Raw genomic sequence first — 25,570 nt, 5'->3', positions numbered from 1 at the left:
CATACAGTAAATGCTCGATAAATGTTAAATATTTTTGCTCTTTTTTTCATTTAAAGTCAAAATTTATATTTTAATTAAATCCATAACAAAGTGAAATGAAGTACGTTGAATTTTATCAACTAATTTCCCATATAGTGTATTTTTTTTTGGACTGGGGGTAGGCAGGCAAATTTCAGTCAGTTTAATCTGTTATGTGTATGAGAACAATTTGGGACCCCTATATTTAACCAGATGTCCTTTCATTTACATAGAATTTCCCATAAAATATGTGCACAGGACTAAGTTCTACTAATTGGATCATATTCCTAAAATGAAGCACAGGAGAGTGAAAGAAAATGGATTTTGGAATATTTTGCACTTTTTTTCAAAAGTCCCAGCTCTGCCATTTGAGAGCTGTATGACCTTCATCTTTCTGAAACACAGTTTCCTCATTTTTATACATACCTCAAACAACTGTTAGGTGAATTTAATTATTCTGCATATAAATCATGTGTCTGAAATATATAGTATGCATTAAAGGTTAGTTCTCTTTATCTTTGCTCCTTTTCCTAATCCCTAATATAAGCCAGTAAATTAGAATTTGTTCAGTTGTCAGTGAAATTTTTTCACATGTATCTGCACCAAAACGTCAAGTAATTTAGAGTTTCTATTTTAAAACACTTTATTTTATACCCTTAACACACATCTTCAAAACTGAGTGTTATCTTACAGTTTCATGTTTATGTCACTGGAAGTTGTGTCTGAGTGAAGCTGGCAGATTCAGATGCATTTGGAACATATATTCTAGTACACTGAAAACCCAGAATGTAAATTAAGAAAGGAAACCTATTTTGTAGTAAGATGTGAAGAATGTGGGGATTTTAAAGGATGGCAGATACATCCATGGTTAAGAATGAGGGCTCTAAAATCAAACTTCCTGTGGTTAAGTCTGAACTCTTCCACTATTGTCTGTAGCTTTGGGCAAGGTACTCTTCCTCTCCGAGCCCCAGTTCAGGGAAAATCATAATAATTACCTTATAGGATAAGAATTAAGTGAGATAATGCAATGGAGCACTCAATAAATTATAGTGATACTCTCAGCATAACAATACCCTTGTTTCAGTTACAAGAAAATAAATGCTAGCATCACAAAAATACAGTTTGAATTCTCTCATAACACTGGACATTACCCTTCTAGGATAAGCTTTCTCAGTCCTTCTCCAGAGTACTGATAAGTTATCATTGCCCTTTCTACTTTACACTTATCATCAGAAGAATTTCCTCCCCACATAATTACCCCTTGCTCCCTCTCCAGCCTTCTTCCTAGCTCTTTACCATGCCCCCTTTAGAAGAACTGTTCCATTGTAAATCAATCCTCACACTTCCAAGTATTCACAGAAGGTTTTGCCTTAAATAAAACTTGTTTTTCCTGCTGTAACTTTTTGGAGAATTTGTTCTAGCAACCATATCTCTATATTTCAGGCATTGGAGGCAAAGTTAGCATGGATCAAAGTCTTTTGTCACTTCAAGACTATTATTCTTCCGCTTTGATAGAGAAACCCCTACTTTTTCAAGGTTTGTAGTATCCACCATCTATCCAACCTACCATGTGCAGACCTCCTAGCAAATGGCCTTGCTATTTAAGGTGTTTAACACCAGGCCTCCAACTCTTCTGTCTCTACAGGATCATCTAAGGCCAGATGTAAATCACTCAGCAATTTGATCATTGATACTCTTCTCCCTCTTATCTCAAAAGTTTCCACCTGTCTTCTACCATAGGAACCTACTCTCATGGTCACATTCTGGACCTCACCATTCAACCAACAAGCATGCATTAAGGACCTCCTGCATGCCAAGCACTTCTGCGTATACAGCAATGATCCAAACTGACAAAAACTCCTGCTCTCCTGGAACTTGCTTTTACCAAGGGCTACTCTAACCACAATGTTCTCACATCCTTTCCCAAGTATACCTGTTTGCTGTCTTCTCTGATATCTCTGAATATTTAATAAGGCCTTAATTTTCTTCCAGGCTAATGCCTCACCATGGCTTTACTTTCTTCTCTAGCTTCTATATGGTATTAAGGCTTTGATCATTGTCTCATTATCTTATCAATGTTCCTTGTCCCTGGGCCACTTCTAATCCACTAATTCACTACTTTAGTTCAATTTAAGTATATGATTCCTTTGCCACAGGCTGCAGGGTCATGCTAGGGGGAAAAAAAAATCACAGACCCAAGCCTACCATTGCAAAATTAGTGTCCAGTTTCAGATAGGGTTTCAATGGAGCAGGGCAGATGATTTTTTATTCATATTTTTAGGTCCTTAAGGTATTATTAACTTCATCATTTTACTCAAAGACCCTGTAAATCCTTAAAACTCTTATCTCTGAACCAATAGCCCTTCTTACTATTCTGCAAGAATATGAAATCACTCAACAGTAAGTTTGCTACTTGCAGTTATCCATACCTGCGTCCACTTATATTTCCTTCGTTCACTCAACAACTATTTATTAAGAGCCTACCATGTTTCAAGATCTATTCTAGGACCTTAGGATACATCAGAGGATAAAATGAAAAAGATGTGTGTCCTCATATAATTTACATCTAGCAAGGAAAATGGACCATAAGCAGTGACCATGATTTATTATATACACACACACACACACACACACACACACCATTGCTTATTGATTACACTACCTGTAAATATTTCCAAAATTAAAAAATTATCTTGCAATAGCAGTGTAAAATAATAGTGAAGAAATTCCACATAACTACATCTGGGGAATTTAAGGTAACATTTTTTAAAATTTTTAAATTGAAACATACTTGATTTACAATATCATGTTAGTTTTAGGTGTACAGCACAGCAATTCAGTTTATATACATATATTTCAGCTCTATATATACATTTTATATATATAATATATATATATATATTCTTCAGATTCTCTTCCCTTATAGGTTACTACAAAATATTTAGTATAGTTCCCTGTGCTATATAGTAGGTCCTTGTTGGTTATCTATTTTATATATAGTAGTGTGGATATGTTAATCCTAACATCCTAATTTATCCTTCCCCCCACCCCCTTTTCCCCTCTGGTAACCATAAGTTTGTTTTCTATGTCTGAGTCTCTTTCTGTTTTGGAAATAAGTTCATTTGTACCTTTTTTTTTTTCCAGATTCCACATATAAGCAATATATGATATTTATCTATGTGGCTTACTTTACGTTCATCATTATGGGGAATGGATTAATTATTATATGTAATCTACCCTCCTGGACAGAATAACATTGTTTTTTCTCAATGAAAAAAAGAAACATTTAAATCATCCTATTATCTCAACCTTCTCTGGGATTCAAGAGCAACTTAAATCTAAAGTCACACATCCCTAACAACTACATTGGGATCATCCTGTGAGTCAGAAAGAGTCATGTGCCTCACTTTGGGCAATACTCATAGTGTAATAATTTCTACCTTCAGTTACAGAATATGCCTCAAGTGTACAACAGAGTAGGAAGAAAATGAGGATGAACAGCACCATACAGTTTCCTCAGCAACCTAGGTACTCTTTGAGAAATGGCACAAAAAAGAAGTCTTTTATGAGCAGTACAATCCTGGTAATGTAGATTTTTCTGGATATAAGACCCTTAAGTTCTTGTTATGCCAACAGCCTTCTTTTGAATAAGAGTCTGAAAGTGATTTTGTACACTTACGTGGCAGTGCTTTGTACCATTTTATCCTGTGCCCTTGGTATAACAAATTAGGTAAGGGCATGATGCATAAACTAAATCAGTTATCTATGGGATCACCAGTGACCCCAGAGAGCCTGTATAAGAGTTGTCTAAGGCCAACTCAGAAAGATAGTCTCTTAGGGATTTGGAGTGTAAAAGATAATGGTAGAAATAAGATAGAGACATAAATACAGAAATAAAGATAGAGGTAAGGGATGGGGTGGGGGGTGAAGAGAGATAGAAAGAGAAAGACCAAAGGGTGTTATTTGGTAGTGGCAGGAAAAGGCGAATGAGTGATAGGGAACATTTTCTTGATATAGTGTAGAGGGCTAGAAGAGAAAGAAGGAGACCTTTGCTGCTAAAGGGTCAAAAAGACTACTAAGCCATTAGAGTTGTTTGTACCCTCAAACCCATTCTAATGCTCCAGGAGGAGCATATATCTGGCTGAGCTACATTCTCTGCAGCCCTCCATTGACAAAACAATAAGAGCCAAACAAAACCCCAGCTCTATCCAGTAGCTATGCTTTAGATAAATATATGTTAGGAACCACATTGGGGCTCTCCAAATTTAGGTCTGAAGCAAAACAGTGGGAGAGAATAACATTCCGTGCACCTTAAATATTAAGAAATACCTATCCTAAATACTTGGGCCCCATTCAAAGATGAAAAAACAAAGTAGAAAACAAAGAACCTATGAAAATAACATCACAGTATAAAGGAAAGGAAGCATGTGTTTGAAGATTCAAAGGACAACCCCATATCTAAAAATCTATATAGATATAGATATTTTTTAACCAAAACCAAATTCTCAGGTTGTGATAAATATGAAATTAAATTGTTTGCAGTTGTGTTCAGCTAAGTAAGCATGATGGTGTGCCCTTAAAGGAAGAATCTTTCTTGCAATTTTTGTTGTTATCATTGGTTATTATTAGTAAAAGAAACTGCCATTTAAAATTTACCACTGTATCTAGTGTTCCAAAGAATAAGTCAACTTGAAACAGACAACCTTTACTCAATTATTTGGGCTCTTCATGGGCCTCCCATCTCAGAACACAGCTCACTCTCACCTAATGAGCTTCTCTTGTCCCTCAACACTCTCCTATGAGTGAAAAGTGCTCATATTAATTTTTGAAATCCATTAATTTTAATGGAAATTATTATGATGCAGTCTATCTCAATCCAAGATACCGAAATTATTTCTAGTTAGAAAAATATATTAAATGAGAAAAATATAAATTGAAAGTAAATAAACACAACTGAAAGTAAATAAACACTATATACAATATGTTTTTTTCCCCTCATTAAAAAGTACAATATGTTTTTAAAGAGATATTTGCTAAAGAAAGGAGAGTCTTGATAGAAGATTGTGGGTGATGGAAGAGGTTGCAAGGAAATAATCTTTTGTAGGTGAATTATTCTTTTTGTGCCATATTCTTCACAAATGTTTAACTTTTTTAGGGCTCATGATTTCTTTGTACTCAAACTTCACTTAAAAATTAAGGTGTTGAACAGAAAAAACAACTTTTGAGCCAAATTAAGGCTAAACAAGATGGTTCTTTGAAACACACATAGGGCATGTGCGTTCAGCAAATAGATGATCACAGAAGATGCTACCCTTCTATCCCTCCGCTTGACATAGTTATGCAAAGCCAAACATGGTGGGTACACAATTCAAATTTGTCCTACATATTATTCTCTGAATAAAAACCATGTGCCAAGTAAGTTGGTAAGTGTGCCTGTTTGAAACTATAATAAAAAATATTTCGTGTCACATTTATTAAAGTGTAGTGTTGTGAGAAAAAGTCATTATGTTAAATCAGTGGCGAAAAGCCATTAATCTAACAGTTTTATGTGCCCTGAGTCTATAAAATTCAATGTTCTTACCTTGGTCTCAACATGTACATTATCTGGCCCTGCCTACTTCTCCATTCTCATTTGTATCACTCTTCCTCTTACTCACTCTCTCCAGCCACCCTGACTTCCTTTTTGTTCTTCCAATATGCCAACCATGTTTGTCAAGTGTTTGCAGTGGCTGTTATCTCTGCTGAAAATGCTCTGTACTGCACGTATTAGCATGGCTTATTCTTTACCTCATTATCTATCTTCATTGACAGAATGCAAGCTCCTTGAAGACAAAAACTTTTTATCACTGCTCTGGCACACAGTAAATGCTAAACAAATATCTGATGTTGTTGAACGACTGAACAAGTGACATATCTCTATAAAGATATTAAGCAAAACAGCAGTCATTGCCCTAGAAGAAGGGTGTAATATGGTAAGTTTTTTGCACGTTGGTTTTGTTTTGCTTGAAGGTAACCACACTGCCCATACTACCTTGAATAACAGTGTTTGAGAATAGCTGGAAAGATGTGAGCAAATCTAAACAAGTAATCAAGGAGCTTTAAAAATGTACAAACCTCAGAAATAACATAAATCATTCACAAATATTTTTTTATATTCCTATGAAGATCACCTGGCTTTCAAAAAACTCTCTGCTGAGAATTGCTTTTGCTGCATTAAGCCTTCATAAAATTACAAAGAAACCAATACTCTTGTTTTTGTAAATAGGCCAATTTAAAAAATACATTTTAAAGTTGTATTTTTGGAAATCTATTGCTCGTTAAAATATTCACTTGCCTTTCATTAAATATTAAAATATTTCATTTGTATTCTGCGATTGTAGTGACTAAACTATAATAACATTTGTATAACTATACTACATGCTTATTTCTGTTATCCATGTATTGGGTTGGCCAAAAACTTTGTTCGGGTTTTTCCATAACATCTTACCAAAAACCCGAACGAACTTTTTACTCGTTTTATCTTCTCAATCACACTGCAGTAGGAAGTACAGCTACCATATCCTTATTTCACATACACAGAAACTAAAGCTAGAAGAGATTATGCAATTTAATAATGGGAACAAGCCAGGAATAGAAGATATACACATGACTTCTGGGCCACTGCTCATTCTTCCATTCCTAAATACATTCCTTAAAATGCTCTTAGAAAATCGGTGGTATTTCCAGCAAAGAATTATAAAGCTTGAAGCTAGTAATCATATCCTTATTAGAGAACCCATTTTTAGCTAATCAGGCTCTGTGGCCACAGCCTTACCCCTTACAGCTTTTCAAAGTGATCCCTTGCAAATTGCTTGTTTGCTCTGTATTTCTTCTGGTATAAGAGGTATCATCAGCAACTCCATGCACGCATCATATAACGTGAAACTGCAGAGCTCAGTATGTCTCTAGGTAGCTACAACTGAAATGAGGAAAATCCACCAGTAGAAACAAACTGAAAGTCTTCTCATTCTATGAAATTTTTTTTTTTTACAAATATAACGTTCTCTTATATGGTATGGCCCAGAAAGTGTGGATTTTTAAAATTACTCATCATACTAGCAGGTCCGGCTACCACAGAAAGTCCAAGTTAAACTTTACAGAATTATTCACTTCAATCAGGGTGGATCATGAATCTCATATTCTATGCTCTGTTTACACATGAAAATTGCCAACACTGTCAATAAGAAAGAATAGTAGCCAGAGCTCTGCACAAGATTTTTTTTTATTGTGTGGAATATCAAATTCAAACCCTGGTGTGTGTATCTGATGGTAAGTTTCTGTTTATATTTTCTACACTAAAACTAAATTGAATGTATTTTAACATGTCAATTTAATATCTGCAGAAATTTTGTAAGCAAGGTGATATCTAAGCCAGAGAACTCCCCTGGAATTTGACAGAAGTATTTACGCTATTCTCAAGCTACTGGTAAAACTAATTTCTTAGCTCTATGGGTGCCCCTGCCTTGCCTACGTTGTACTTTATGATAATAAGCATTAACTGCCACATAGGAGTATTTGGGAGGATTGAATATCATCTTAACACATTTAAATTATTAGAGGAGGTTCCTGGCACATAGTAGGCACTTAAAAATATTAGCTCTTCTTCAAATTGTGCAATACTGAATTTCCAACAGGATACAGTATTTATCTACCTTTCCTTCAGAAATAATGGATAATTATATTAAATAAACATTTATATATTATAATCATCTTCTCTGTATCTCCTAATTCCTTTAGGAGCCCCAGTTTTTTAATTTCAGTGATCATCACTTCCCTGCGCTTCAGGTATTTGTATATTCAACTTTCAACCAACATCTCTACTTGGTGTCTACTAGATATCTCAGTGTTAACATGACTCTAATGGAATTCTTAATTTCTTTACACCTCTGCTCCTTCCCCAAGTCTCTTCTCAGTCAATGACATCCACCTGGTTACTCAACCTGAAAACACAGGAGTCATCCTTGATTCCTCTTTTTAATCTAGAGACCACATTGCATCTATCCGCAGGTATCAGTTATTGTTGGCTCTACTTTCAAAATTTATCCCAAATGTGGTATCCTCTCCACTGGCATCATCTAGTCTAAACCACCATCTCTCACTTTGAATATAGCTAAAACCTCAGTAATGTTTTCCCTCATTCTTCCTCAACTCCATACAGTTCGTTTCTTCACAAAACAGACTCCATGTTTTTGTTAAATGAAAAGCAGTTTACATATTCACTATAATAACTACATCACAATAAATGGACTAGGATAAAATAAGTCAAAATGTGCATAATAGGTGTTATTTTTCCTAAATTGTTTTATTTTCCAAAGTTTTCACAATAATTTTATATTAACTTTATAATTAGAAAAATATTTTAGGAAAATTTTAATTTAAATCAAACTGAAAAAAATGTATGAAAACAATTCGATCCTTTTTGTAGCTCTTGAAAGCACATGAGAATACTGTTTCTATTATTTATTGTATTTGAGTCAATTAATTTTTATTAATTTTTATGCTTCTATGTATACAGCTCTACATTGACAATAATGGACATAAATGTAGATAATGGTATTTCTCTAACCTCAAGACATTTTAAAAGAACCACTAAAAAAAAATACACCTATCTTTCATTCTATGTTAATTTTACAGATATTATTGTGTTGTGGTGATGAAGATTTAGAAATTCTCCAATGATTTGGGTTCAAATTATTCTTAGACCTATTATCTGCATTAAATGCATAAGGTAATCTTCATGAATTATAGATATGACCTAATTCTTTGGGGGACTTATTCTATATAAATATGAATACTCCTCCAAAATGTCATGTATCTTGAAACTTTCCTTCTACCTCCTTATTTTTATCCTTGCTAGATCTTTTCCATTAACACTGAGCTGCAGCTATTACATTTTTTTTTCTGTACTAGGAAGGGTTAAATTTCCATAATTTTTAAATTCTTGTGATATGCTTAGTCTTACAAAATTTAATCTTATGTACACGTCCATATTCCAAATCTATAAGCATAACTACAAAAATGATGACATTTAAGGAACAGCTGCATTGATATTAACAGTGCTGCTTGATATTTATATGTAAGATTATTTAAGGGGACTGGAAGTGTCATTCATATTCATATGCTAAGTCACAACTTGCCCTTCTAAAAAAATTAGTCTATTGTTCCTTTGCATTACAATCTTGTAATTACAGCAACCTACTAACATAAGCTTTTGCACTATTTGAAAATGTTTCTAACTATTATCTTGGGAATGTTCTGTACTGAATGGTTGTATCCTTGACATTTTGCAAAGTAGATTTGTAAAATGGTGATTTCAATGTAGATTACTTGAAATTATGGTTCTTAGTAAGTTTTAAAATCTACATTTATAAGTAAGATTAACAAATGCATAAGGCAAATACTATCTATTTGTCACAGATATAGTGTCCCACTTGGGAAGTAAGATGTTGTTGTTTATGTAGATACCAGCGATTATTTTCACATTAACAATTTAAACTGAGTTTAATCAAATATGATATATACTTATTATTAGAAAGTAATCCAGTCATACAGTACAGGAGTCTCTGCAAGATATAAAGTGTTAGCCCCACCTTCTAATTCTTTTGTAGTTCTATTTTTTACATTTATATATTTAATCCATTTGTGTCTTTTTTTTTGTTATGGTGTGAGGCAGGGATATAAATTTACAGCATTCCAAATTCATAGTCTATCTGGCAATACTGTTGTTTGATTGTGGTCCTTTTCCTGGATGCAACTCCCTCCCTCTGATTTTCAGTAAAATGAATCCAGATTTCCAAATTTCTAATCACTTCCAGACTTCCAGTCCTTGCATGGCACACCGTACTGCACACCACGCTGGGCTATTTACTTCCTTAGGATTATTTATGACAGAATCACAGGCTATTTCTTCTGCTCTCTTGGCTTGCAATAGCTTTTAATCAGCTCACTTTTCTAGCACATCTTGTTTTTGCTGATGCCATAACATTTTAGATGTTCAACAGAGGGGTCAATAATGAAATGTGATTAAATTGCTTCCAGCTCCACCCTCTAGCATTTATTTTCTGAATCACAAAGATACAGAGGGAGGAAAATGACGTGGTAGAAAAAAATCAGTTTTGAAGTTCTGCTATTTAAGTTATTTTCTTATTGATGAACTTCCCTGGACAGGTTGCTCTAAATTAGCAGGTTTTAGATATTTTTCTATCAAAATAGGTATTTTACTTTTTATGGACAATATCCATCCAATTTCCTTCATGTTAAATGTAAACCTCCCCCCTTTTCTCTGTCATCCAAAGAAATATGGAAATGAGCGAGAATTATGTTATCACTAGATTAATCTTGAAATAGCTATAATTTAATGAAACTAATTTATTGATAAATTCAGGTACCTGATTATTTATTAAAAATTATTACCTGTTACAGATTGTCAATTTGTCTAGATGATCTCCAAGGTACCTTTATCTCTAATATTAAAGATTCTATAAAACACATCCATCTTAGTCATAAGATAATAAAAAGTAGCTATTCTCTGAAGGTTGCTTAGGCTTAAGCTGTTAAACGAGTTATGTTACTTACGTTAACTTAGTCCATGAAAAGTGAGTTGTGCTATCCTAGTCAAGATCCTCATTACTCTGATCCCATACAAATGATATTAAATTTTCTGTTGATCACTTGGTTGATACAAGAGGCCTGTTCATCTATAGCATAATGCAAATTCAAAGAAACATATCAAAAAAAAAAAAAAATGAAGACCTCCTTTGGGTTCCTGAAAGGAAAAAACATTCAGGTACAAGGTCCTCTTATAAAAACCATAAAGTTATTTTATGGTCCTTTGCCTTAATGGGAAAGCATAGCTGTGCAGCATAATCTTACCTATGTGTGAGTTTGTAATGTGAAGAGGATCATGCATAAAGATAGATATTAATCTTTTTTCCTCACAATAATTCATAACCAAATGCTAAATATACATCTTTCATTTTCTTATGCTCAGCATCCCCAGAAGAAAGCAAGCTTTGGAGTTGTAATAATTAAAAATACTGTCTTTTCCCTAGGTATCCTTCATAGAAACCATTCACTATTTTGATGGGTAGATATTATGTTCCATTCAAGAGGCAGAAAACTTGTAGAAAGGTTTATACATTGTCTAAGTTCCAGACACATGGAGAACCCATTAGAATTTTAGTATAGCTTCAGGTTTCCCTTGAAAGCTTGATCCTTTCAGTAAAAAAGCAATGATGAGCCTTTCCTCTTTCAACAGGTCTTTCAGTTATAAAAGCATCAACTTCAAGAACTAGGCATTAATATTGCTAATGAATGGCTATTATGGTTAAGTTTCCAATCCAGTTAAAACTTGTATAACACTGGTCTTTTCTCTGCCCTCTCCCGTGACCATTGAGGTGTTATTCTTTGTAGTACCTTTCATCTGCAAAAATTCAACTCTTTCACCTCTCCTTTTAGACTCTCCACCTCGTTTACAATTCTATCTCTGAATAGATTTATCCTCCTTTGGTACTATATCTTAATTTCTTTCTTTCTCTTCATATATCAGATCTTGCTATTTATATTCCTGCTTTATTCACTGAATGTTATCTTTATATTCTACTTGAGCTACGTGTGTTGTTTTTTTAATTTAACAACTCATTCAGTTGCTGTGAAGCTGGTCCATAAATGGTACAGTACTTGAAAAATATTTTTTCGTTCAATATTGAACAAAAACTAATTAAAGTCTATTTTTATAAAACTGACAAATGTTAAGAATATTTAGCTATTAATCCTGATGTGGACAATACCTCCTAGCATTTAATACTTCAGGAAAAATTCCAATTTTCATAATTAAAACAGTACATTTTACAGATGAATTACAGTAGAAAACAGCATGAAAATTTCTAAAGGTGCCTGTACATCTAATTACAAAAAACACAACTATTCACTGTTAAACATTAGAACTTGTTGTCATGACAAAAATCAGTGGCTACAAAGTACTTAGTATCTTACAGTTTGGTCTCATTTCTCATAATTCTCTAGAAAACAGTTTCTGATAGCTCTTATAATGACTACATTTATTACCTCAGTACAAATTAACCCAGATAATGTCACAATTCTTAAAGTATATTAACACATGTAACCAAAGCAAAGAGCTATAAATTTAACTTTGTCTCTTTGTAAATCATTTCAATATTCACTTGACAACTAACAGTACTCAACACAAAGGAAAAATTAAAAAATTTTCCTATGTAATGTGAAAAATTTAGTTGTACAGTTCCTTGTCTAATGAGTGCATGTGTCCAGATATAGAGTCATTAATACCACCATTCCCTTTCATGGAAGAAGATGAATCTATGTAGTCACCATCATTATAATCCTCACTTAGAAATATCTAGAAGGCAGATTGAGAAAAATATGCACTGAACTGGAACTCAAGACAACTAGTTTTTAATCTGAGCTCTGCTAATAAATACCTACATTACATTCAAAAAAAATCTTGATATATATGGACCAGTTTTCTAGAATGTACAATAAGTAATCCAGGGAGATTGTGCATGTGGCCAAGGTGGCTCCCTCTGGGGAGTGATTTCAGTGACTTTACACTGTGGAGAAATGCACTCCAGTAAAATATTCTAGCCAAGTATGGTAGGCAGAATAATGTCTCCCCACAGATGGCCATATTCTGAAAACTGTGACTATGTTAGGTTATAGTGCAAACAGGCATAAAGTCTGCAGATAGAATTAAGGTTGCTAATCAGTTGGATCTGAGATAGGAGAGTCTCTTAGATTATCCAGGTGGACCAAATGTAATAAGCGTCCTTATAACATGGAAGAGGGAGGCAGTAAAGTTAGCATTAGAGTGACAGAGCATGAGAAAAGCTTGCTAGCTATTGTTGGCTTTCAACATACAAGAGGACCACAAGTCAAAAACTATGGGCAAAATCTAGAAACTAAAAAGGCTAGGGAATAGATTCTCCTCTTGAGCCTCCAGAAAGAATGCAGCCAAACTGTCACCCTGATTTTAACCTAGGGAAAATCATTTGACTTCTGACCTCCAAAAAGTTTGATAATAAATTTGTTTTAATCCACCAAGTTTGTGATGATTTATTATAGAGCAATAAGAAATAAATACATCATCATTAAATAAACAGCAGCATAACAAATACTCAAGACAGAAAAGGAAAGTCAGTTTCCAAATTACTACAATGTATTAATAAAATGTCCTCTTTTCAGAAAAAATTAGAATATATGCAAAGAAATAGAAAAATGTGACCCATACACAGGAAAAACAGTGGGCAACAGAAATTGTGAGAGGCCCCAGATGTCACATTTAATTGACATAGGCTTCAAAGAAGCTATTATAAACATGTTAAAAGAACTAAAAGGAACCACTTAAGAAAAGGAAGATATGAAGACAATGTCACAAATAGAGAATAAAGAATCAAATGGAAATACTGCAGTTGAAAAATAGAGTAACCCAAAGGGTGGAAAAATCACATAAAGAGATCAATAGTTTATTTGAATTGGCAGAAGAAAGAATCAAGAAACAAAGACAGCTCAATAGAGTTTATATAATATGAATAGAGAAAAAAGTTGTAGAAATGAACAAAGCCTCAGAGAAATATGGGACACCATTAAATGCACCAACATATACATAATGGAATGTACTAGCAGGAGAGTAAAGAGAAAAAGCAGGAAAAAAAATTAGAAAATTAGTAACTGAAAATGTCTCAATTTGATGAAAAACAATTAATCTAAATATCCAAGAAGATCACTAAACTCCAAGTACTTGTTTTATGTTGATTTTAGCCTATCAACAGTGATGCTATCAACTAGGGTTGCCTGGGGGCACTCATCTGGGCCCGTACTACCTGTGATGAGGCCCCACAGGCCTTTCTCTGACTAGAGCCAATGTTGTGACTGGACCAGCCCTCGTGGTTTCTATGATTGCAAGATGCACCTCAGGAACAAACATCAGGGAACTTTGGAAGAAAGAAAAAAGGTTTATTACTCTCAGGTCCCAAAGTATACCGGGCACACCTGGAGACACACCTGGGGCCACACAGTGAGGTTCCAGGTAGAGAGAAAAAGAGAGCACAGAATTGGGGTTCTGCCTTTATTGGGATTGATGGTGGAGTGCTGAGGGGTTTGCAGGTTTGCTTTGTTGGTAATTTTACAACATAAGAATGGGAATTAAATTGCATGAAGGCAAACAGAGGGTGTTTGGTCAGTTATCCAGTCACCCATGGCTTTCTAAAAGGGGAACTTTGAGTGGAGCAGCCTAGTGCTTTACCTAGTTGTGTAGAAAGAAATGTTTATTCAAAAACGAATGTCTTTGAAATGAATGCCTCAGTGATCAAAAGCTTAATGTCAGGCACTGACATTATAATAAAAAAAGCTAAATGTCAGATTACACTACAGTAATAAAAACACAAAAACCACATCCAGACACATCATGCAAAATATGCTGAAGGCCAAAGTCAAGAGAAAATTTTGATAACACAAGAGAAAAATCACTTGTCACATACAAGAAACCCAAATATGGTTAACAGCTGACTTGTAACAGTGGATGTCAGAGACAGTGGAAAACATTCAAAGTACTTAAGAAAAACTGTCAAGCAAGAATCTAATAGCCAACAAAACAATTTTCGAAAAGGGGTGAAATAAAGACTTTTACAAAACAAAAAACTGAAATAAAGGAAAATCTTAAACTGAAAGCAAGTGACACTGAGATTAATTCAAATCCACATGAAAAACCAAAGTGTACCAGTAAAGGTAATTATGTAATTATAAAAGACAATTATAAATGAATATTTCTTCTCTTATTTTAAAAAGTTTATAAAACAATTCATTTATAATTGTATTCTTGGAACTATAATATATAGAAATGTAATGAATTTTTACAATAGCACAAAGAAGGTAGGTGGGAGGAACACTGTATTATAGTAAATAAATTACACCATATGGTAATACGAATCTACAGGGACAAATGAAGAAAACCCAAAATGGAAAATAGTTTAATACAACAAACTATGAATATATATTTCCTTTTCCTTCTTATCTCAGTTTTCTTAATTGACAAAATTATATAGAGTAGTAAAATTATACAAAGTAGTAAATAAAATAATGTATTATTAGGTAACATACAGATGTTATATGTGTAACAGCAAAACAAGGGGAAGAGGGAATAGAGCTATATAGGAAGAACATTTCTATGTATCACTAGAATTAAGTTAGTATAAACATAGTAGATTTTTATAAGATATATGATGAGCCCTAGTGCAACAAATAATTTTTTAAAATATAGTAAAAAATCACTAAAGAAACTTAAATGTTGTACTGAAAAATATTCAATATTTTATACATTAGTAAAGGAGGAAGAAAAAAATGACATGAGACCTATATAAAATGGTAAAATGAGATTTAAATCAAATACAAGCAATAATAATATTAAAGGAATGAACAATCTAATCAGAAGGCAGAGACTGCAAGACTAGATTTTAGAAAATGATCCAAATACTGCTGTTTACAGGAGACATACTTTAGATTCAAAGATTAAAAAAAGTAAATACAGTGAAAGGGCAATGTCATACAAATAGCAACCATAAGAAAGATTCAGTGGCTATACTCATATTAGGCAAAATATACTTTAAAACAGAATATATTACTGGAGATAGAGAATATTTTATAATAAAAAACAGAGTCCAAACAACCTGGAAAATCTAACAGTTATAAACATTTATAGATCTAACAAAATCCCACACACATAAAGCAAAAACTGACAGAATTAAATGGAGAAACAGACAATTCAAAATAATTGGAGAGTTCAAGAGTCTTCTTTCAATAATGTGTAACCAACTATGCAAAAGATCAAAGAAATAGAAAACTTGAACACTAATCAACTAGACCTAACAGATATCCATAGAACACTCCACTACACATTTTTCTCAAGTGCTCATGGAACATTATCCAGGATAGATCACATGATAGGCCATAAAAACAACCTTCAATGAATTTAAAAGACTTGAGATCATATAAAGTAAGTGCTCCAACAGGGAGAGTGAAACTAGAAATCAGTAATAGAAAAATTTGACAAATTGACATAAGTAAAAAAAACTTTTAAATACACCTGTGTAGCAAATGAATCAAGTAAAAATCATAAGAGAAATTAGAAAATATGAGGTGAAATAAAATGAAGACACATTATATTACAGAATGCTAAAGCAGTACTTAATGGGAAATTTATAGCTATAAATGCCAAGATTAAAGAACATGAAATATCTCAAAACAGTAACCTAACTTGCCATATTAAGACACTGGAAAAATGAAAGCAAATTAAATCCAAAGCAAAAAGAACAAAAGAAATAAATATTAGAGTATAGAGATTAGAAAAGCAAGAAAGAAAATCAAAACCAAAAGTTGGTTCTTTGAAAAGAATTTTTAATTACAAAGCTTTAGCTGGACCAAACAAAAAAAGAGAAAAGATTCAAATTACTAAAGTCAAGAATGAAAGAAGATGCATTACTACTGATGTTACAAAAATAAATAATTTAAAGGGGATACAATTCTATGCCAAGATATTAGACAACCTAGAAGTAATGGCCAAATTCCTAGACAGACACAAACTTCTAAAATGGAAACATGAAGAACACACCCAAAAATCTGAATGGACCTATAACTATTAGAGTTTGAATTTGTAGTTTAAAAACTCTACAAAGATAAGCACAGGCCCATATGACTTCACTAAGGAATTCTACCAAACATTTAAAGATTATCAAATAATTGTTTACAAAGACTTCCAAAATAAAAGAAGGAAGACTTGTAATTCATTCTGAAGCCAGTATTACCCTGATACCAAAGCCAGATAAAGTCATCACAAGAAAACTATATACCAATATGTTTTATTAATAGACACACAAAATTCAATGCAAGCAAGTTGAACCCAACAACATATAAAAAGGATTATACATCATGAATAAAAGGGTTTTGTCCCAAGAATGAAGTCGAATTAATATCCAAAAGCCAATTAACATAATATAGGGTAAATGACAAAAAACACATGATCATTTCAATATATGCAGAAACAGCATTTGACAAAAACCAACACAACTTCATGATAAAAACCAACTAGGAATAGAACTTACCTAATCTGATAGGGAATCTATGGATTTAAAAAAAATTTGAAACCATACTTAATGGTTAAAGACTGAATGCTTTCCCCCTAAAATCAAGAAAAATAAAGGGACGTCTACTTTGCCACTTTTATTCAACATGATGCTAGAGGTTCAAGCCAGGTCAAAAAGGCAAGAGAAAAAAAAAAGAAAAAAAACAAAGGAATACTCATTGCGAAGAAATAAAATTATTTGCAGATAACATGATCTCATATACAGAAAATCCTAAGGAACAACCCCTGCCAAAAAAACCTAGTAGAATAATTGAGTTCAAAAAAAATTTCACAACATGAGGTTGATATACCAAAAAACTATATTTCTGTACATTACCAATGAACAATCTGAAAAGAAAACTTACAATAGCATCAAAAATAAAGAATTTAAAAGAACTACAAAACTTATGCTCTGAAGACTATAAAACATCGCAAGAAATTAGAAGATATGTAAACTACTAATAAATACATGAAAAGATGCTCAACATCATTAGCCATTAGAGAAAGTATATCAAAACTACGAGATACCACTGCACAGCTACTAGTATGGTTATAATAAAGATAATAACTAGTTCTCCTGAGGATATGAAGCATTCAGAACTCTCAGACACAGCTAGTGGCAATGTAAAATAGTGCAGCATCCTTGGAAAACAGCCTGGCAGCTCCTAAAAGATTAAACAGAGTTACCATATTACCCTGCAATTCCACTCCTAGGTATATAACCGAAGAAAAATGAAAACACTTCACACAAAAACTTGTGTTCTAATGTTCATAACAGTGTTATTCACAATTGTCCAAAAGTGCAAGCAACCCAAATGCCCATCAATTGAAATGTACACAAGAAAGCAGTATATCCATACAATGGAATGTTATTTAGAAATTAATAAAAATGAAGTACTGACACATGCTACAACATGAATGAATCTTGAAAACATTATGCTAAGTGAAAGAAGCCAGTCACAAAAGACCATATACTGCATGCTATATTTATATGAAATTTCCAGAATTGAGAAAACTATAGATAGAGAAAACAGGTTAGTAGTTGCTTAGGGCTGCAGGATTTAGGGTGAAATGGGAAATGACTGCTAACGGGTATGGAATTTCTTTTTGCAGTAATGAAAATGTTCTAAAATTGATGTAGTAATGGTTGCATGACTGAATATACTAAAAACTTGAAAAACGTAAGAAGAAATTTTGGTAAAAAGTTTATGGACAAAGTAGTGTATCTTATATTTAAATGTGAGCCTGTGTTTTTACAGCTATTTATGAAGAGGCAATTTTATGAAAAGTGTTACTCCTTTTCCAAATAAGACAAATTAAGATAATTGTTCTTGGCAAATGTTACCATTTCAAGAATCAAGCTGAATTATTATAATTCTTCAAAATCAGGATTCTAAGTTGACTATTAGTCTTTTTCTATAGCTAATAGATTTTTCCTGACATAATTGAGTTGATTCCCGGTACTTCAAAAGGTAGATTGCAGTACATAAAGAATAAATAATGCTGATTTTAAAATCTCTTGGTTTTGGTATAAGGCTAAATGATTTTAAGAACAGCTCTTCACTGGCTTTGTTAAAGTGATTTCTCTTTACTGCTTTTCACCTCCCCTAAGTAGCATAAACCTCTGCCTGATGATTCTAAGTGACATGATGAGCAAGATTGACAAATATGGTATAAATGTAAATCCAGCTTTTAATATTGCATCTGAAATACAATACAAATTTTTTTTTACAGTAGCTACAAAACAGCAAATAAAGCCATGTGGTTATTTTGTTTTTAATTCCCATGTATGGAACCCACAAGGTATGTAAAAACTTAAAGTTGTGTGTCAAGAATTCCCAGAATAGATTGGCAACTTGGCTATAATGTCAGTTCACATTTTCAAGCACCAGTGACTACGCACCCACCTTCAGAAGTCTCCTAAACTCTTAAAATCCACTCATGGTCATTAATTTAGACCAGATTAACTAGAATACATGTGTTCTGGTATATAGTGGCTCCCCTTATTGACCTTCCTAGACCCTGGGGAGCCCTAAATATGCTGGATACACAATAGGTTAGGCATTTTCAGGGGTTTTTAAGTCAATTGTAGAGCTAGAGACTAAGACAAAACACTTTAGGAGTAGGTCTTAAAATTTAGTGACCCAGGGAAACCAGATAACTTCCCCACACATTCCATGAACTAGTTTCACTGCACACTTGCCTCCTTAAGCAAATGGCTCTATGCAGTGCACAGCCTACACAACCATATATGGTGGTGCTGGCTGTGTGGTCACAGAAACGGAGCATGGTAAGGCAAGAGTTTCTTTAAATATTGGCCCCACCATTTTAATCTGAAAATACCAACTCCACTGAAAAACAATTAGTACTTCTGCATTCAGAATCTTGCCTTTGTTATCTAAGTAGAACTAACATTTAGAGAATTTCACATATATGTCAAAGGATGCTCTGTTGTGGCTGGAGTGCATAAACTTCGGCCTGAACACTACTAGTCACTTCCAAACAAGAACTTTCCACTTAGCGAAGACAACTAATAATAATAAAACAATGAATAAATAACTAATTAAAATGAATAACAAAACATTTCATAAAGCCCAATAGTATTCTCAAATAAAAGGGTGAAAGGACTTCTACAATTTTTACCTTTAATATTATTAATGATAATGTTTATATCTTATTTTACATCTGAAGATGATTTGGCTAATATTTTTAATACATTACTCTAGTTGGAACTGAAAAAATGAAATTATTTGCATTTCTTAGTTTAGGTATCTGTACTGGAATAGCAAGTTGAAAAGGGTCAAGAGACTTATTCAGAGGCAAGAAAACAAAGCAAAATTAGACTCTCACATAAAATATGGGTATCAACTATTTGTGAACTCACTCATTCATTCAACAAATAGTCACTCAGTTCCTACCAGGCACTGTGTTGTGAAGTGAAAATATAATGGTGAAAAAAAATCAGGTACAGCCTCCCCTTTTGAGGCACTTATGCTTAAATGGAGGAGGAGAGATATTCACAGTAGAAATAAGAATCAGATTCCTCCACTATACTTGATGCACCATAACAAAAAGGTGATGTGGCCAGTCTTATAATTCCATGTACCTCTAGTGCTTATAATAGTGTCTGTCACATGGTCAAAGCTCAATAAACATTGGATAAATGAATCAATATAGAAATATTAAGCTCTGTGGAGAGATATGGGCTGGAAAAACAAATTTTGGAAGAATTGCCTCTAGGCAAATTGCCTATAGAGAATACAGCCTAAAAAAAAAAAAAGAAAAAAAGAAAGAAAGCTGAGGGCTGAATCGTGAGGAATTCTAACATTTAGTAGATGGGTAAAGGAGGAGAAACCTGGAAAGGAAAGAAAGGAATTGCCTCCAGAGGGTATGGATGATAACTAAGCTAGCGCTTTGGCAATCAAAGAAAGACAAAGTCTCAAAAAAGAGTGATCATTAGTATTGATTGTTGCTGGTCAAGACCAATTAACATGAGGACTGAACAAAGTATCCAGTGTATTTAGATGCAAAGTAGTTATTAACATATTTTCTAAAAGTTTAATAGAGTGATGGGGTGGGTTTTTAGTGAGTTGGAAATGTAGGGAAATGTGAGTACATGACATCAGCGTTTGGTTAAGAATGGAGGAGAGAGATGATGCAATAGCTTGGGTCAAAGTAATATATAGATTTCAAATGCTAATAGAAGAGGTAAATTTCTGAGAATATGAAGGCAATAAGATACAAAGCACATTCATTTATTCAAAAAATATTTGAGATATAAATCTGCCCCAATACTTGGGATATGTGAGTGAACAAACAAAATGAAAAGCAAACATCAGAAAAGCTCCCTTTCCTCTTGTAACTTACATTATAAAAAGTAATGGATTACTCTTGGAGATAAGGGCATGCTCTATTATAATGGTAGTAAAGAAAAAACAAAAGGTTGGAAGAAGAGTTATAGACACCTGGAGCCATTCAGTCAGAAGGCTGAGTTATGTTACATTAATTAGCAAACAGCACGAAAACCCATGGTTTAACATTATGAAGATTCATTTCTCATTCAAGCAAAGGCAGAACAATGGTTAACATTCATGAGTTAATTTACAATTCTTATGGCATCTCTCTTAACATAGTGCTTCATGGTTCATGTAAGCAGAGGAAAAGAGTATGGAGAATCATAATTTTAAGTGCCACCACTCCTACTTTATTGACAGAAGCAAGTCAAACGGCTTTAAGTTCAACAGATAATATTTTATATGTCCGGGAGTAGGAAGAGATCTAGAAATACTGGCAAGCACGAGTAACGTTTATCAAGTAAGTTCTAGTTCTCCTCTGTCTTGATCTGTCCCTCCACATATCCTATCATCTATGTATCCAAGGCCAGAGCTTGTCAATTCACATCAGAGTCAACTTGAGACTTAAGAAAAAAAAAATAATCAGTGTATGGATTCGCTCCCAGAGAGTCTGATTTAATTTTTCTTGAATAGAGCACCTGTGACTCAGAGTCAGTTTCTTGAAGAATATTCCCGAATTTTCTAGGTGGGTATTAACAACATTTACAGCAGAATTCTAGTCACTTGGTTTATAATGACAGTATTTTTATCTCTGTATTATAAATTATGTGTGACACATCAACCATAGGTTGTTAAACAAAGCAGTAATGGAACACTTTATGCAATTAACAAATATTAGGGCTTCCCTGGTGGCGCAGTGGTTGAGAATCCGCCTGCCGATGCATATGACACGGGTTCGTGCCCCGGTCCGGGAAGATCCCACATGCCGCGGAGCGGCTGGGCCCGTGAGCCATGGCCACTGAGCCTGCGCGTCCGGAGCCTGTGCTCCGCAACGGGAGAGGCCACAACAGTGAGAGGCCCGCATACCCCCAAAAAAAAAAAAATTAATTATAAGAAAAAAGAATTTTCATTCTCATCATTCCATAAAGCCACTTCCTTAATATTAAACTACAGTTGTATTTCCTTCCAATCACTTCTTATCTTCCTTCACTGATGCTAATGGAAATGGTGTTCTTTTGATGTTCAAATTTTGGCTCATGTGTCATGTACACCTACAGGTTTATGTTCTTATTGATTGTATCAACATACTGCTATTGCCAACACATATTTAAATAGCAAATTTATCCTTATGTTTGTTATTTTCTTTATGATACTATGATTTTAATTTTCCATCATTTTCTCTGGAAACAATATTGTATTTTATATTTATTTGCTATCAATTTTTTAAACATTAAACACAATTAGAGTTAACTTTACTTGCAAATGTAATGAGATTTGAGGTATCTGACAAATTTGCTTTTTTTCCCAAAGTCTCTCCCTTAAATCCATGCTATATTATCACATATCCCATCATTAAAGGGTTACACCATTTTGAAAATAACTTTGTACCTCTCCTGTTAAAATGCATATGCCTATGGAAAGGACACAACCCTTAAGGTGTAGCAGTTATTAGCCCTTGTACAAGGATTAATTTGTCAACCGTCACCTTAGAAAGTGGAGTGCAATCCCCAGTCTTCTGTCATAGAAGAGGTAAAGTTTAATGAGAGCAAGTCTTTTAGAGAGATAGAAAGTACTAAATGTTACTGCCAAGAGAGTGCACAGTGATGGCAACCTCAAGTCAAGGAACCTGGGTCACCAGAAACCCCTTGTAGTCCCAGGATGTCTAGAGAAGGAGAGAGATGCAGAAAAATGTGCCATGAAATGCCCTGAGAAGGCAGAGATAGGATATGTAAAAGGCTGTAAAAAGTTTGTCTACATCCCAGTTTTGCTTACTTTCAAATTCTCCTTTAGATAACACCACTATCTAAGTGGAAAAATGGGAAAAAAAAAATCTAGTGTGGAAAAATGACTGACCACTCTTTTGCTTTCATTGTAAACACCCTCCATGAGAAGAGTCAGTACAGTGTGGTAGAATGAGCTAATTTGAGTCACATGGGCCTGGGTTCAACTATTCCAGCACAGGTATTAAATGGCTATGTGAAATTAGACAAGTTACTAAACTTCCTTTATTTCCTCATCTGAAAGCTCAGAAAACTGAATGTAAAACAATGGAAACATAATGCTCAGTAAAAGGTGGCTTATTTTAATTTACTATCAACAGCAAGGTATGTCCTCTGAATTAAAACATAGCTTTGCAATCTCATATGTAAAGTGAGAAAGACAACATGAACTCTAAGGATATATACAATGCTCAAATTCTGGGACTCTTTTCACCAATTCTTATAAATTGTATACAAGGTGGATATACACTGTCTTACGTTGTTAATAATTATGTGAATATGGCTACATATCCAGAAGTAGATATAAGATAAAGGTAGACTCCTGAGATAGAACATGTGACTTCCTTTAGATCTTAAACAGAAACTATGTTTATTAATTGCCCCATTCCTCCATGTTTCCTAAGAAATAGTGGAGAGTATTTCATTAAATGCCTCTTAATGTCTACATAGAATTTTATGAAATGAGATCTAAATGCCTTCTCTCATCTAAAAACACATGAGTACAACTGCAGAAAATGTCATTTTAAATTTTAACTATTTTATTTTTTACTTGCAGGTAACTTGACTAGAGTCAATATAAACTGTGTACCACATACTGTGTCAAATTTACTGACTGAAATGTGGTTGTATTTTCCTTTATTTTTACTGCTTATAGCCACATATTTCCTACACCTTCTTTTTCAAATCCAGCAGTATTCTGTCCTGAAATATACTAAAATCATTTCATCACAAAGTATACCTTAAACTTTATTATAAGTTTGGTTTTTTAGATACCATTAATAGCATCAGTGATAAAATTCTCTGAAACACTTTATGGAAAGTGGACTTTACTGGGAATGATCTAGTACAAGATAAAAAACATCTGGTGACCCTCTAATAGATAAGAGATCCTATGCCATATATTAATTATGCTCCCCACCTTAATTGGAGTTACCAAAAATAAATTTAAAAACACAAGAGATATTTCACCCTCTACAGAAACATGATCCTGTGTTTGGGAGCCACTTTATATTTTGCCACTTTCTTCTATGAAGAGTCAAGTTAATTGAAACTAATCTGTTCACTAAAAACATTGAGAAACGCTGGGAAGTGGTCCAAGTACCCCCACGATTTTAATTCAGACACATAACATTTGGTAATCCTCCTTCATTTCACAAAAGGTTAAACATCTGCCAACATCTCTTCATAGGTGTACCATGATCCAGAACCTAGCTAATGGGGGAATGTTAGCTCACTGCTATGCTAACTGCTTCAAGAAGAAATGTGGTTGTAGCTTACTCCATGCCTTAGAATTTAATTCAGCCATAGGATTTGCTGTTCTCACATTTAAATCTTAGCAAAAATCACAAGCAATGGTCAAGAAAAGAGAAAATGCCAAGGTAAAAAAAAAAAATCAGTATTTTAATATGCAGTACAGTTATGTGCATTTTAGAATAAATGTTGGAAAGATTTCACTGACTTTTTTTTAAGTTTTTTTTTTTTTATGTGGACCATTTTTAAAGTCTTTATTGAACTTGTCACAATATTGCTTGTTTCATGTTTTGGTTTTTTTGGCCGTGAGGCATGTGGGATCCTAGCTCCCCGACCAGGGATTGAATCCACACCCCCTGCATTGGAAGGCGAAGTCTTAACCACTGGACCTCCAGGGAAGTCCCTCACTGATTTTTCAAAAAGCATTATTTTTACACTTTCTGATTAAATTTCCCCATAACACCTTTTTGATTCACAGTTATTCTGCTTGATCCTGAATTGGTCTTTTCAGCTATATTCTTGTACAGGAATAACAATGATGCCCGCATTACCAGCAGCAGCTGTTGCTGTGAAAAAAAAGGCAAGATTCTTTTAAGAGTAATCTGCCTACATTTTCTATTATTCAAGAACTAAAAACAGGAGATTGCATTATAAATCCAGAAGACAAGCTGTGCAGTCCAGAGGCTAAGACCCTTGATATAGAAACAAAGATCTTTAAAAAAAACCCTTCACATTCAATATTATTATACTAACAAGCCAATGATGACATTAGAATATGTCACTCAAGTTGTGAGGTTTTGAAAAGGCTAGAACTCAGCAAGACACTGTAGATTGTATTATGTACATAACGCTTTTAACCATTTCCTGTGACTTAGAATTGTAGAGAGAAGGGAGAAAAAAAAGCAATGTTTATTTTAATGGGAATTTTCGGAAATAGAATAAGTGGTATTATGATCCATTTATATTTCAGATCCTAATATAGCAATTGTTTTTAAGAAATGCCTCGCTAAGTATTTTGTGTTTAGCCGAGTAGGATGAGAACATTTAAAATTTTGATTTATTCAGTTTTATTTATAACTCTTTTGAAGAAAAAGATTTCT

This window comes from Physeter macrocephalus, chromosome 2 (assembly GCF_002837175.3).
Source record: "Physeter macrocephalus isolate SW-GA chromosome 2, ASM283717v5, whole genome shotgun sequence".
Taxonomy (NCBI): Eukaryota; Metazoa; Chordata; class Mammalia; order Artiodactyla; family Physeteridae; genus Physeter; species Physeter macrocephalus.
This window is presented reverse-complemented; position numbering follows the sequence as displayed.